Here is a 14,878-nt window from a genome sequence, read left to right as displayed (position 1 = left end):
AACAGTCACAATTCGCCTGCATGGTCTGTTTCCTCATCACTTTTTATTTTGAAAATGTCAAGCCTAACAGAAAAGCTAAGAACCTTCGTCTAGGGTCACAATTGTTACCATTTTGCCATGTTTGTTTTATCTTTTATCTCACTCTCTTTCAAATGGTTTTGCTGAGTCATATGAAAGTGAGTTATAGGTAGCATGATGGTTCACCCCTGAAAAGATCCTTCAGCAGGTATCTTTTAGGAGCGAAAGAAAAATTACCTAAAAAATTACCCTTATTCAATAATATTGCCTAGGGCTTCCCTGGTGGCGCAGTGGTTAAGAATCCACCTGCCAATTCAGGGGAAACGGGTTCAAGCTCTGGTCTGGAAAGATCCCACATGCCACGGAGCAACTAAGCCCCTGCGCCACAACTACTGAGCCTGTGCTCTAGAGCCCGCAAGCCACAACTACTGAAGCCCACGTGCCCAGAGCCTGTGCTCCGCAACAAGAGAAGCCACCACGATGAGAAACCCACGCAACACAATAAGAGTAGCCCCCACCCACCGCAACTAGAGAAAAGCCCACATGCAGCTACGAAGACCCAATGCAGCCAAAAATAAATAAATAAAATAAATAAATTTTAAAAATAATATCACCTAATAAACAGTCCTATGCAAATTTTCCCAGTTGTCCTCCAAAAATGTCTTTTTTATGTTCTTTTCCTGGTCCAAGAAGGCTCACGTGTTGCATTTGGTTAAGCTTTCTTAGCTTCTTTTAATCTAGAACAGTCCTGTATTGTGTGTGCGTGTGTGACATTGGCTTTGAAGAGTCCAGGCAGGCCTTGTAGAATGGATTCTGGCTTTGTCTGATTGAGTACATTCAAGTATAAGTCTGCATGGTTTTGAAACTCACCTGATAATTGCTTCGTTGTGTCTAAAAAAAGTCCTAAGGCAGAAGGTACAGTGGAGGGTAATTCCTTTGTCCCCTACCCCTGTGTGAGTCATGGGATGTCCTGTCCAGCCACCCAGAAAAAGAGGGGGCTTTAGTAACATGACATTATATTCATAAAATGCTTCAGTTGACTAGAAAGAGCATTTCACTTGATCCACAGCAAGCCTAGCTTGATTGGGCAAGGTGTTCTCTTCATTTAGTAGATGGGATTCTGAGGTTGAGTTTGTGCCCAGGTGCGTGGCTTTGGCAGAACTGGACCAGAGCCCAGCCCTGCTGACCCACCACTGCAGTGGCATCTGGGAGACTGGGCAGAGTTGATGCCTTTGTTGTGTTTGCCCCAGGACTGGGTAAGTTACAAGGTGGTGTCACCGAACCTCAGCCCTGGACCCAACACGCGCATCCCGGAGTGCTAGACTGTGACTGTTGAATATGCTCAATACCTGTCACCTGTCTTGATGACTCGGAGTCATGGATGTGAGTCTAGTTCCTGAACTGTGTTCTGAGGTGTTGGTAACCCCACCCCAAATGGTCCCAGCCTGCCGTTTGGTGAATGTTTTGTCCTGCACCCTCGCTGTCAGTTCTTACAGCCTGCAGCAGTGGCATGCCTCCCACTGCCCTGCTCCTTCTAATTTGCAATTTGCATCTGCTGTGGTCTGGGAAGCCAGATAAACAGGCTTGTGAGAACTGAGTCCAAAGGCTGTGAGTGAGGGTCTCTGTCCCATGGAGAGGGAAGAGTGACTGTGACACCAAAGGCCCCTCTTGGAGGCACTCGCTTCAGATTTACTTGTAGCCTTTCTGTGCTTTTGGGGATAATACCCTGCATTCTCTATTCTTGGGGGAATTTGAGGTTGCCAGAGAGGAGACCCCTGGACAAGTGGGGCGTTGGCTGTTACATGTTTCAAGTTTGTTTTTTTTGCGGTACGCGGGCCTCTCACTGTTGTGGCCTTTCCCGTTGAGGAGCACAGGCTCCGGACGTGCAGGCTCAGCGGCTGTGGCTCACGGGCCCAGCCGCTCCGCGGCATGTGGGATCTTCCCAGACGGGGGCACGAACCCGTGTCCCCTGCATCGGCTGGCGGACTCTCAACCACTGTGCCACCAGGGAAGCCCGACATGTTTCAAGTTTAAAAGGTTTGGAAAAGACTGTAACATACAGCAGGAGTGGCTGGTGGGAACAAGGAACACGTGTGTGAGTGCCAGAGCACAAGGGCCCTTTGGGTGCGGCGGCCATGACGCTGAGTGTAAGCTCGGGCTGGGGTGGGGTGAAGTGAAGGGTCCCTGGGCTCAGGCTGGCGCACTCGACCACCACCCTCCCTGTATGTAGATCATGCTGCCTTCACCCAACTCGGCTGCATGAATACACCCCCTGAGGATCTGGGCCCCTGCAGGAGAGCGCTAGGTAACTGCACCCTGGTCTCTGGATCTCCTGGCCCCCCAGGGAAGGGTTCCTCGTGCTATGGGTCTCGTTGTTAAAGCCACATGCCTGTATTCTGCAGGTTCTTTCCGCAAGATTTTTCCCCTCCGTCCTGTTCCCCCTAATTGTGTTATCTTGGGCAGGAGCCCACTGAATTCTGTTCTTTCTCAAAGCAGTTTCTATTCTCATAAGCGTAGAAGCGCGGTGCCCTTTCTGTTTCTTGGCTGAGTCCTCCAAGGAGTTCAGAGTGATCCCAATTTGACTTAACAGTGACTCCTTTGCCAAGCCTCTTTTGCTTGTTTGCTTGCATTTAATTTTGTCTTTTATCAAAGTAATGCATATGCATCTTTTTTTTGTGTCAAACAGTACTGAAGGGCTTACACGGATAAAGCAGCAGGCCCCCTGCCCACCTCACTCCCCCCACTCCAGCCCTCCAGACCGGTTCACTGTTCTCAATTCCTTTTAGTTTCTCCTTTCTGTTATTCACCTCTATACTCTGAAAAAAATGTTTATTCACTGCTTCTCAATTTACCAATTTTGGATGTTACCTATTGCCTCCATATTACTGCCTTTCCTGCTAATATCGTTCTATCATGATTTGGGGGTAAATACACAATATAAATATCATTCACTGCTGAGCCTAGCACTGAGCTATTACCTTTCTTTTTGGTTGCATTGGGTCTTCATTGCTGTGCATGGGCTTTCTCTAGCTGTGGCGAAGGGGGGCTACTCTGTTGCAGTGTGCAGGCTTCTCATTGCGGTGGCTTCTCTTTGTTGCAGAGCACGGGCTCTAGACGTGCAGGCTTCAGTAGTTGTGGCACGTGGGCTCAGTAGTTGTGGTGCACAGGCTTAGTTGCTCTGCGGCATGTGGCATGTGGGATCTTCCTGGACCAGGGCTCGAACCCATTTCCCCTGCATTGGCAGGCGGACTCCTAACCACTGCGCCACCAGGGAAGTCCCTGAGCTATTACTTTTTTAAAAAGAATTCATTATTGTCCTCACCTGCTTGGTTTTCTCTATCTCTGATTCTTCCCAGTACACCAAAAGATCGAGAAAACATCTGTCAGATATTTTATCTATTAGTTCATTCATCGGTTCTTTTTTGTTTTCTGGACACTGGGGTATTTCACCAGTGAAATTCTTTCAAGCGTCTTCAAAACAAATGAAAATTTAGTTCATTTTGATATATTAAAAAGACTCCATGCAGCTTCCTCTGAAAAGGCTTCCTTGACACACCCACCCCCTCCGCTGCCCCGCCTGCCACCTCCTGTAGGCTGCTCCTCCTCTGGGCCCCCATAGCCCCCTGCTGTCACCGTCACACAGACCTTAGTGCACTAAATACAGTCGCCTGTTTTCTTGCCTGTGGCCTCCCCCGCCCCCCCCCCACCCCGCTGGGTCCTGTTCACTGCTGACTTCCTAGGAATGCTGAGGAGCTGGTGGGCACATAGCAGGTGCTCAGTAAATATTTGTGGAATTCGCATTTGTTGGATTGAAATGCAAGCGTCATGATACGCTCCTGGTGGTTCGGTGACTTTTCTGGCCCTGAGTTCCCTTGCATTTTCTGTGTGCCCCCTTCTCCTGGCTTCCTTTCTTGGGTTTGGAGGCCCTTCTGGGCCTGTTCCAACTTAACAACAGCCTTTCCCAGGTGAAGCTAGCAAAGGCAGGATTTTCATTCCCGGATCTGTGCTGCACCCCACCCCCATCACCCACTAGTTTGGCCTCAAGCATCTCAGGGCCTCGGATTGGTCCTCGTCGCTTTATAATCGCAGCCCACGCCAGCAGAGCTCTGCACAGACTGATTGCTCAATAGATGAGTGAGGTTGAGGCTCGCTCAATCAATCAATAAACCAATCAGTCTTCTTCCACTCAGCCTCTCTGCTCCCAGGCATTTCTCATTATCCAGCATTTGGATGATCAGAAGGAAAAAGAAACCTCTGCATAAAGGTGACCCCATTTCAGGTTTCGTCATGACTCACTGAGTATTGAGAGACAGGAAGAGCAAGAGAAGGGAAGACAAAGAGAGGGGCCAGGGACGTTCACCTGCGATCTCAGAGGGACATTTGGGAAGACATTTGGTCACTAGACTGAGGGTCGTAGGCGGGTGGGGACCATCCTGTGCACTGCTTACCCCAGAGCATAGCACAGGCCCCACACATGGTAGACACCCCGTCATAACCGATGTCTGCCTGCAGGAAAGAGGGAAGGACAGAGTCCAGATCCAGGCCTGTTTCGAAAGAGGGACTTGAGATAGTTCGGTGCACCTATATGTGTTTTAGTCTTTGGGTCTTGGCCAACTCAGCAGAGTGCTGATCTGTGCCCACAGTGCCCACAGAGGCCCCTCCCTTGTAAGGACACTGATCCAACAGTTGGCAGCCAGTGAAGCGGACGAACCCACCACCCTCTCACTCTCCTGGAACCACGGCCTGGCCTGAGCAGGCACTGGGCTTCCTTGAAGCAGTCCCAGGAGAGGACACCCCGTCCCAGGGCCGATTCAAAATGTCATTCCCTCCACTGGTATCCAGTGCCTCCTGAGCAGACACGGCCCAGGCTGGCCTCCAGCCAGAACAGCTGCCTCGCTCAGACCCTCCTCCTTTGCCCTCCTACCTGGGCTCTCAAACTCTCAGACTAGAGCAGGAGAACCAAGAGGGCCAAGCTGCCCACGGAGGCCAGGCTTCACCCACAGTGCCGCGGCCTGGGGCTCTCCCGGCCTTGGCTCACCCGGGACCCAGTGGGAGGAGCCACAGCGGGGTGGCCAGGACGGTGCAGGGGTGGCTGACCCTGAAATAAAGCTGATGGCCGCCGGCCTGTGCCCCCCGCTCCCCGAGAGGGAGCACTTCTCTTGTGGGTGTAGTGAGTTTCGGGGGAAGCCTTTAAAGCAGCCCTTTGATGCTTCTCCAGGGGAACTGCATTTATTTTCTGTACTTTTAGGAATTAACTTGCAGTTCCCAGCCTCTCCCTCCCTCCCTCTCTCCCCAGAAAGGAGAGAAGGAGAAAAGAAAAAAGGGTCTGCATTGTCCCGGTGATTGGCACCTTCTGTGAATGAGGGGTCACTGCGTCTGGCTGCTCCTTTTCAAGCGCTCCCTTCTCCCCTGCATGCTGTATTCACGCTGGAACATTCCTTCTTTCAAAGCTTCTGTCTTTCTCTCCCCCTTTGTATCTCTGCTTTCCTTCCCTTCACTTTTCTGCCTTTCATTCTCAGCGCTCACCAGCTCCCTCGGGGACCGCTCTCTTCTCCTTCTCTTTTTTTGTCCCTTTTCTTCTTTTTCTATTCAGTTGCTTTTTTTTTCTTTTTGCCTCTTTTTTTCTCTCTTTTTTTTTTAAATTCTTTTTTCCTTTTTCTTTTTGAATGGTGCTTCTGTTTCCAAGGGACGGGATGAGTAGGGAAGTCGGTTTATTTGAGGAAGGGAGAATGTGGATGTTTTCATTTTCCCCCTGCGCTCTAAATGTGTAAAAAAGAACCACCATGCACGACACCGGCTTACTCTGGGCTCCTCCTTTGAGAGGGAAGGCTGTTCGGGAAGGGTCTCCATCAGACCAGAGGAAGCTGTTCATCACAGGTCAGGCAGTTCCTGAATCGGTCACCAGGACAGTTGGCTACAGACCTGGTGGCACCGCCTGCAGGATGCAGACACAGCCCTGGGGACGGGCTCCCTTTCTGCATGGCCCCAGGGCGGGCCTTGATGTGAAGGTGAGGACCAGAGGTGGATGAAGAGCCCCCAGACCTCCCTCCTCTGTGGGAGCCTGGCCTTCTGGCCGGGGGAGGGCTCAGGGAGACTGTGGGACCCCGGGGCAGGGCTGAGCACAGGGAGGAAGGCCAGGTTCACACGCGGCCTCATGGTTGTCTGGCGTGGCCCCGGCTGTGGAGACAGCGGGCCTGCCTTGGCTGGCCCTGGAGTCCTGGAGAGGAGGCTGGAAAACTGGGACAGCAGAAAGGAGGGAGCTGGCAGCAGTGGCTAGCCCCAAGGAGCCGAGTGATCCTTGGGGTTCAGACAGGTGCTGACTGATTGAAGGTCTAGGGAACGTTGCAGGGCCCAGGTAGAGGCGTGGGTCTGGTGGCATCAGCACGGAGGTGAGAGTTGAAACACAGGGGAGAGGCTTTCTCCGAGGGAACCCCTGTAGGACGAGAAAGCAGAGGCCAAGGCCTGATGAAGGCGGCAAAGGAGAGGCAGAGATAGAGGGCAGCGCGACCGGCCGGAGCCGAGGTGGGGAGGCAGCTGTTGCCTTGTCGGGGAGAAGACCCAAATCAGAGCCTCTGTTTGCAGGACTCACCTGTCACCTTCCAGAGGACAGTTTAGCTTCAGTAGAGGAGACAGAGAGCAGGGGTGGAGGAGGCGATGGAGGACGGGGACCCGACCCCCGTTCAGGAGGTGGAGAGAAGGCAAGAAATTGGGGAGTGCCAGGGGCTGCACCTAGACATCGAAAGCCATATGAGAGGAGCAGCGCTGCCTGAGAGGCCGGGGCAGGCCTGGAGGAGAGAGGGGTGAGGTCTGGGGGCCTGTTTCTTCCCTGTGGAGGGACGGCCTCAGCCTGCAGGTCTGGAAGTCCCTTTGCACCCTTTCAGAACACAAGACAAAGGGCCAAGTCTGCAGCTCTGGTCCCCGGGACATAGGGACCTCAGTTTAGCTCACAATTGCCCAGGGACCCCAGGACGGGGCCAGGGCACCTGGAGAGACACAGGGATCTCTGGGGTGTGTGTCCTGGGTGAGGTGGAGCTTGGGCTCCAGGCCCGAGTGTCCTGGCACAAGCTGCCAGGCCTTGAGGTCTGGGTTGAAGGGAACCTCCCAAAGGTAAGCCCTGTATCTCCATCCCACCCAGCACAGCTGGCCCGTAGTAGGCGCTTCATAAATGTTTGTTTTATATTTTCTTTTTTTTTTGGCCGCACCATGCGGCATGTGGGATCTTAGCTCCCCAATCAGATCAAACTCGTGCCCCCTGCATTGGAAGCGTGGAGTCTTTACCACTGGACTGCCAGGGAAGTCCCTCATAAATGTTTGTTGAAGTGTCAATTGAATTTGTCCTTAGCAGCCAAATGCTGTGTAATTGGAGAGCCCCCCAAAAAGGAGGGCCCCATCCCCTACCCACTCAGGGCACAGGACCCCCCCCAAGCAAAACTGGGGCAGGGTCCCAGCCACATCCGTGGAGGAAGGTAGAAGGACAAGTCAGCACCAGGCAGAGGGTGGCATGAGCAGGGAGGGACGGCAGGACAGGTGGGGACAATGAGAAGGCTCATTGGAGGAAGAACGTCAGGGAGGTGGATCTGAACCCCCCGAAGGATGGTTTATTCAGGGGACACGGGTGGAGCACCTACTGTGTGCAAGTTCAGTGGATGACATACCCTTCGGGAGGAGGACAGCCTGGGGCTCCAAAGGGCTGGGAAGAGGCTGTGTCCTCCCTCTGAGTCTGGGTGACCGAGACAGGTGAGCTGTGTGGGTGGAGGTAGCAAATCCTGCCTCCACGGATGTAGGGATTTGTACTCCAGAGAAGGGATGGAGATACCCAGCGAGCAGACACCATCCCTCGCAGCATCTCCCTGGGTGCTACCACTGCCCCCCTGGCCCTGCCAGCCTCTTAAGACACCTTGCTGCCAAACCCAAGCCTGCCAGGGCGGGCCTGGCTGCTCATCAGGTTTTTCCAGTTTGGACAAGAACATCTCCTTACACCCCATTAAGGCAACCACAGCACCCTGGCCTAGAGATGAAAGGGGAGCCTGTGAAGGCAGCTCGCTCCTGGCAGGAGCAAGAGGGTCTGTATTTGTGAACAGGCTTCGGAGACAGACATGTTTCCTGGGTCCCCCGATTCCAGGGTGGCAGAGGGCCTGATGGTCAATCCCCCCTTTAAGACCTGGCCGCAAGGAGCTGGCTCTTCTAGTAAGTCTCTTTGTGGCCCCAGGCAAGTTTCTGAATGCTAATAATAGTAGCAAACAGGCTGCCAGGTTCTGCTATACGCGCTTTGAATATTTTCATTTGTGAGGCAGGTGCTGTCAGCACCACTCCCCCCTTAGTCAGGAGAAATAGTCACAATGATGGGAGGTAGCAGAGGTGGGATTCAAACTCAAGCCTTCAGATTCCAGAGTCTGGACACTAAACCAGTACTTCTCAACCTGTTTTTAAACTATTATTATTATTTCTAATCCTTGCAGACTGATAACTTATCAACCTTGCCTAGATACCATAGCAACGTCAAATTGCTGTAAAAGTTTCTAAATGCTGCTGCTTATCTCTGTGGAAGCAGTCACAAGGAGCGCACTGTTCTAAAGGCGTTCTTAACCTTTCCGTGCCTCAGTTTCCTTATACGTAGAATGAGGGGGGTGGTACCAGTACCAACCACACAGACTGTGGTCGCTATTAGATAATGCGCTGAGAGTCGGCACAGGCTGGCACTGTAGCTCTCAGGACCGTCAGCCAGTCCACTAACATCAGGATTTTGCCACCTGTCGAATGGGAATAAGAGCACTGCCCACACAGGTGCTGCCCATATGGCTGGCTGCTCAGACCAGGTGAGGAGGACCCAGTGGCATCGTGCCTGGAAAGGACTTTGTAAGCCGTCGAGGGCTCTGCCCGTGGAGGTGGGTGTGCTCGTTCCCCTGCCCAGCCTGTGTTTCTGGGTCCCAGAAGAACTTGTTTCATTGTGCACTTTGACACTCAGATCTGGGGGTGTTCGGAGGAGGGAATCCACTGAGCCTCTCGGAGGAGGTCCTGAGTGTTCCTGACCTTTGCCTGCCTCCTGGCCGGTGCACATGTAAGCGTGCATGGTCTTCACATAAGAAGCTTCCTGGGCATTTTAGTTTCAAGGAATTGAGGCCAGCACAGGGGTCTTATTCTCGGAATCTCCCCTTCACCCTGTGACCTATCGGGGCTCTGTTTGCTAAGGGTGGGTCATCCCAGCTATTAGTGGTGAGACTGAGAAGGTGCCCAGTGATCCCAGAAAGAGACTACATTCTGGTGAGGAGAGTTGGGTTTTGTAATTCTCTTAGAAATTTAGTCTTTTGAGCTACCCCGTTGAGTTGCAAAATTTCACTAAAGAGAAAACATCTGGCATCTGTGATGAAGGCTTCTCCACGTGTCCCAGGAAAGGTCTTCCCACCTCTCCACGGCTCCACTCTGGGTCCTGGGGCCCAAGGGACCCTCACGGCCCCCTCAGGCAACCCAGGGGTTCTTGTGTGGGCCAAAAACTTGAGCTAGAACCTTCCTTCGAGACGGGGTTCAATTCCAGCATCTCTCCCCTTGCACCTGATTTGGTTACTTTTTCTCCCTCAAAATAGCTGCTTTTTCCAAATGTTCATGCACTTACCACTCCTTTGTGGGATTTATGACAGATATTTTTAGTGACAGTAAGAAAATATCAAATATTTCGGGGCCGTAGGTGATGCACATTGTGTGTTTACATACGTTGCAATGGTAAAAGCGAAAAATTACCATTTGTCAAATGGCAGCACCTGTGCCAGGTACTTTCACTCACATCATCTTGGCCATCCCGTGGGAAAGGCAGCTGTCATTCCCATTTTACAGTTGAGGAATCTGAGGCTCTGAGAGATGAAGCAACTTGCTCAAGGACTTACAGCCAGGAAGTGGCCTAGCTCACTCCAGACCTTCCTGCTGCCCTCAGCCAAGGGGCCCCACCTGCATTCCACGGCCTGCCCTGAGGACCCTCAACCCCACAGGCTGTCCCCACCACAGGGAGAGTGGTGAGGAAACCTTCCAGGTCCACCGCAAACATCTCTAGCGATGGCCAGACAATTTGCTTGTTTTGTAATGGTCACCTCCATTTAAATCATTTTGGCCTTTGGGTCACACACCACATGCATTTGAACTTTAGCGGCTGGGGACACATGGCCCAGAGCTCAGCCCTCTGTAAGTGAGTTCTCTCTCTCTCTCTCTCTCTGTGTATATATATATATATATATATGTATGTATATTTGGCTGCAGCATGCAGGCTCTTAGTTGCGGCATGGATCCCTGATCAGGGATCGAACCCCGGCCCCCTGCATTGGAAGCGTGGAGTCGTGACCACTGGACCGCCAGGGAAGTCCCAAGGTGAGGTCTTCTAATGGGCCTCAGAGTCATCCTTTATGATCCAGATCAAAGAGGAAACCAGTTCCCACTCTGGGCTGAGCTGGCCACCCTGAGCACCTTCTCCTCTGATGTCTGTGGACCCACCCTCCTCGAGGGACCTGCCCTCAAGGCCCTCCCGGGCCCCACTGCCCTCCGGTTCTCCTCCCACCTCTCAGTCCAGCCTGCGGATGAGATTCCCCTTCCCTGTTAGCTCCTGGTAGTGTACAGATCCCAGCAGGGCCTGTCTGCGGTGGCCCCGTCCTCTTCCCCCTGCCTTCTCTCCGCAGTCTCCCCTAAACCTTTTATCTCATGTCTGCATCATGGGCTGCCCCATGCCCCCACATGCATCCTCCCGGCTGGACTGCAAAGTACTCAAGACCACGGGCATCCACCCATCATGTGGGTCCTGACCCACATCTCACTGTGTGCAAGTGTGGTTCATTAGGTGACTAAGCAAAGAATGGGCTGCACGGTGTTCCTGCTTGCCGCTGATGATAGCTTGCATGGACAGCTGTATGCGTCTGATGTCTGCGTGTGTACACTCAGCCTAAATGTTTCCCCAGCTGTCCCTCCCCTCAGGAGATACATGGCGGCATTACGTGAATGAGAGAGGCATTCTTTACTCCTCTCCTGGCATAAATCCGTACTCGACTTGGGTGTGTGGGTGACTGCAAAATAAATGTTGATTACAGCATCAGCTTCAGGAGGCAGACGCTGCCAGGGACGCTGCTGGGATGGAGGCTGGGGATGAATCACGCTGGCTGCTGTGAGAGAGGAGAGGCCAGGCCACACTCCTCGGCTGTTCTCGGCCCACTGCTCTTCTGCATTTTTACCTTCCCTTCATCTCTGGCTGCATCAGATGGGGGAGGGGGCTTCCCAGCCAGGTTCTCCCATCTCTAGGCTTCCCCATCCCCTCCACACAACCTTTGTGTACTGCATACCACAGAACGTGCTCATTGGGCTAATGGGCTCAGCTCTGGGAAGTGGGACCATCATCCCGTGTTACAGATGAGGAGACTGAGGCTCACCCAAACCAGTGTGTAAGGGGGTGGGGCTGGACCCCTGCTGCCCATGCTCTGAGTCTCTGTTGACTCCCAAAGTGCTGGTTTACATGCAAGAATGTCCCTGACCCCTTAAATTAAAAAAAAAGCGCTTACTCTGTCCTTTTGTGGTACCCTGTGCATTTTGTGCTTATTTCTTCTCTGATATCTTGCTGTCCTGTTTCGTGGTTAGTCTTGTCTCTCTAACCAACATGTGAGGTCCCTGAGAGCAGGCAACTTTGTGTCCCGCCAGCAGCCAGCACCAGCCTGGCCCAGGGAGTGGATGATGAACGGAATGATAACAATAGCAACAACTCCCAGTAATTGAGTCCTTACTATGCACCAGCCTTGTTATCAAACTCGTCTCAGTCGGGCTGACTGTACTATACCAGTTTATATAAGGGACTTGAACATTTGCAGATTTTGGTATCCACCAGGGTCCTGGAACCTATTCCTCATGGATACCTGTATTTCCCTTATTTCCTTTACCTGAAAGAGCACTTAAGTTGACCCAAGAATGAAACCTGAACTCCACTTACTCCTCTCGTGTATCTGGTGACCTTGGATGCGTCACTCAACTCCTCTATGCCTTGGTTTCCTCCTCTGTAAGTGGGTTTGTTATCAAGATGGCATGCTTTCTGTACGTGATTTCATCAGGCACAAGCCTGGCCAGAAGGAAGGGCTCAGTACGTGATGGATCCTTTTCATATCACTGTCCCCATCTTACAGCAAGGAAACCAAGTGCCAGGGAGGTTGAGGAACTTGCCCAAGGCCACCCAGCTCATATGTGGCAGAGATGGGGAGGCCGGCCAGGCCTGCCAGACCGAGAGCCGGGCTCCTTTCCGCTCTGTTTGTTTGCAGCGTGAGGGGCTGTCCTTCCCCGTTCCCCCTCCCCCTCTGTTGCTTCCCACCTCTTCCTCCTCGGACCCTGCTCCCAGAGTTCCTGAGGTGCTAAGCCAGCCTTTTAGGGGAGAAGCAGAGCTGTCGTGTCATTGACACCTCCCTGGGCTTGGCAGGCCTGGGTTCCTGGGCTTTGCTGCGTCCTGGGGCCGGGCCTTGCCAGCCGCCCCTGACGGGGCTGGCCGGGGCTACTCCAGGGGGGGACTTTGGGTCCCAGGACTTAGCGGCCACTGATACTTCCCCCCTGGTCAACAACACATCACAGCTCCAGCAGACGCTCACACTGCCTGTGGGGCTCCTGAAGGTCCAGGGCCCCTTTCTTCTCCCTGTGGTTTTGGTTTCCCAGGGGACTTGATACCATTTTCCACAAACCCCTGTGTTCTCTCTGTCGCTTTGAGACACTGGGGCCCCAGCCACGATCGGCTTGCTTTGTTTTCTGTGGTAAATCTGTTTCTCTTGTCACTTCTGATCACTCCAGATTAAACACAGAAATGTAGAAGGCAGGGGCTGGGGAGGCTGGGTGCAGGATTGGCGTGACCCTCCCCTCCAGGGAACACAGGAAGAAGGAAAGAAAAAGGGGAAGAGCATGATTTTAACCTGCTCAGATCCCACCTTTACCTCCTATTGGCTCTGTGACTTGGACAAGTAACAGCTTTTCCAAGCCCCAGTTTGCTCATCTGTAAAATGAAAATTAAAATGCTCATCTCCCTGGGATGGCCTGGATCGTGTGCCTGTTCGTTAGTATAAGCTCAGTTAACGATGGCTAAAAAGAAGTTAGAAAAAACTGACAACCCTTCCTCCTGCCTTAAACAGTGGAGACAGAGACATGGGTCGGACAGCCCACAAGTGGGTGCTTCCTTTTCTCAGAGGCCGTTTAGGATCACAGCCAAAGAGTGAATTTTGAAGAATGGGTGTGAATCTCACTATCCTGTTTGGAGTGAGGGGAGCTGGGCACCTTGAGCATTGCTGTGTGCCCCAGCCTTGGGCCAGGCCCTGTGTCCCATGCATGCATTCACACAAGGCAGGGTGGAGCCTGGAGGAGGTATGGGGCATGGGGCAGTGTATGCGTGGACTTTCCCTGAACTGCAGTGAATTCCTGCAGAGGGATGCTGGGCCCCCACTTAGCCCTGGGTCTAGGTCCGGCCGTGTTCTCTCCTGAGGGGGCCTCTGGCACCTCCTGTAGCCTGGCCTCAGAGGAGCAGGGCCAAGCCCCTTAGGGTGCCTTCCCCCAATGAGCCCTCGCCCCCGGACACCTCCCATCTGTGTTTCCTTCCTCCCTGCGGTAAGTGAGGTCAGTAGAGGGCCTGCATGGTGGCAAGGCAGGGGGTCCATTCTGGGATCTGTCTGAGTCTAGCCCTTGGAGAGAACCCAAGAGAAAGAAGCCTCGGGCTGATGAAATGGGGTTTCTTTTTTTCTCCTTTCTTTCTTTCTTTTTTTTTTTTTAAGCAAAGAGATAAATAAATGTCGCCCTGAGATGACAAGAGAACATTGAAAGAGATAAAAGGCGAGTAAAAGGGACTAGAGACCAGAAGCAAAGGACAGGGAGGGATTTGGACTATACACTGCGATGAGGGGAGAGATGAAAGAGGAAAGAAAGAGATGGGAATGCAGGACCGAGTGGCAGAGCGGAGGATGGGGTTGCCACGGAAACGGAAGGAGGGAGAGGAAGACAGGATGGAGAGGGCTGAGAGCTCAGTGCGGGCGGGGCCCGAGACAAGGCTCGGGGAGGAGGAAGGGAAGCCACGAGGGGCTTCCAGGTCTGAATCAGGCCCCGGTGTGGAGAAACTGAGGTTGGCAAGGGAATAAGACTGGACCCAGAAAACTCATCCTCGCCCAAAGGTGGTAGGGTGGAGAGAGCTGGGCCTGGGCCCCCCGGGGCTGACCCAACTGGGGTCTTCTTTACCCTACCTGTCAGGGACTGCCACTCTTTAAGCCTCAGTTTCCACAACCGTAGAACGGAAATGGTACTCCCAACCCCAGAGGGCTGCCTAGAAGCCTAGAAATTGCACGTGGGCCTGACAAAGTTCAAGCCCAATAAATGCTCCCGTTGTTCCTTCATTTGTGGTTCTTATCTTTGTCTGTGAACTTGTGAGCCCAAGTTTTATTTGTTTTTCCCTGTTAACATTAAGCTGGTGATCTTTGGGTCCAGCAGAGTGTACTTGTTTGGAGGATAGATGTGTTTTTTGCTTCTGGAATTGGAGAAAAGACACAGAGCCTTCCAGAAACATGAGACCTGCTGTCCTTTCCCCTGGGAACAGGGACTAGTCCTGAAGTTCAGGGAAAGGAAGTACAGACTTGGGGATTTCCACCTGGGGCTCAGCAAGGGGCCTCTTTTTTCTTTGCACTTGAATGTGGATATTCTCAAAAGGGCAACAATTCATTCTGTACGTGCACTCTGCTAGGAATGCACTGTGAGCACACGGACGAGTTCTCTGTCCTCTTGTAGAATCTGTGATCTAATGGGGACACCAGACATTGAGCGAGTACTTATACAATCAAATCTGTCATTAAAAATTGTGATAAAGCCCAGGAAGGAAAAGTATTAACCT

At 52.6% G+C, this 14,878-nt stretch overlaps 1 protein-coding gene across 5 annotated transcripts in view; it reads left to right on the top strand.

Moving 5' to 3' along the window:
- ZNF710 (zinc finger protein 710) overlaps positions 1-14,878 on the top strand; it is a 63,841-nt gene that overhangs the window by 27,932 nt on the left and 21,031 nt on the right. The gene's annotated exons all lie outside the window — the stretch shown is intronic.

This window comes from Lagenorhynchus albirostris, chromosome 1, assembly GCF_949774975.1.
Source record: "Lagenorhynchus albirostris chromosome 1, mLagAlb1.1, whole genome shotgun sequence".
Taxonomy (NCBI): domain Eukaryota; kingdom Metazoa; phylum Chordata; class Mammalia; order Artiodactyla; family Delphinidae; genus Lagenorhynchus; species Lagenorhynchus albirostris.
The sequence above is the reverse complement of the archived record's forward strand: the minus strand, read 5'-3'. Positions and strand labels throughout refer to the sequence as shown.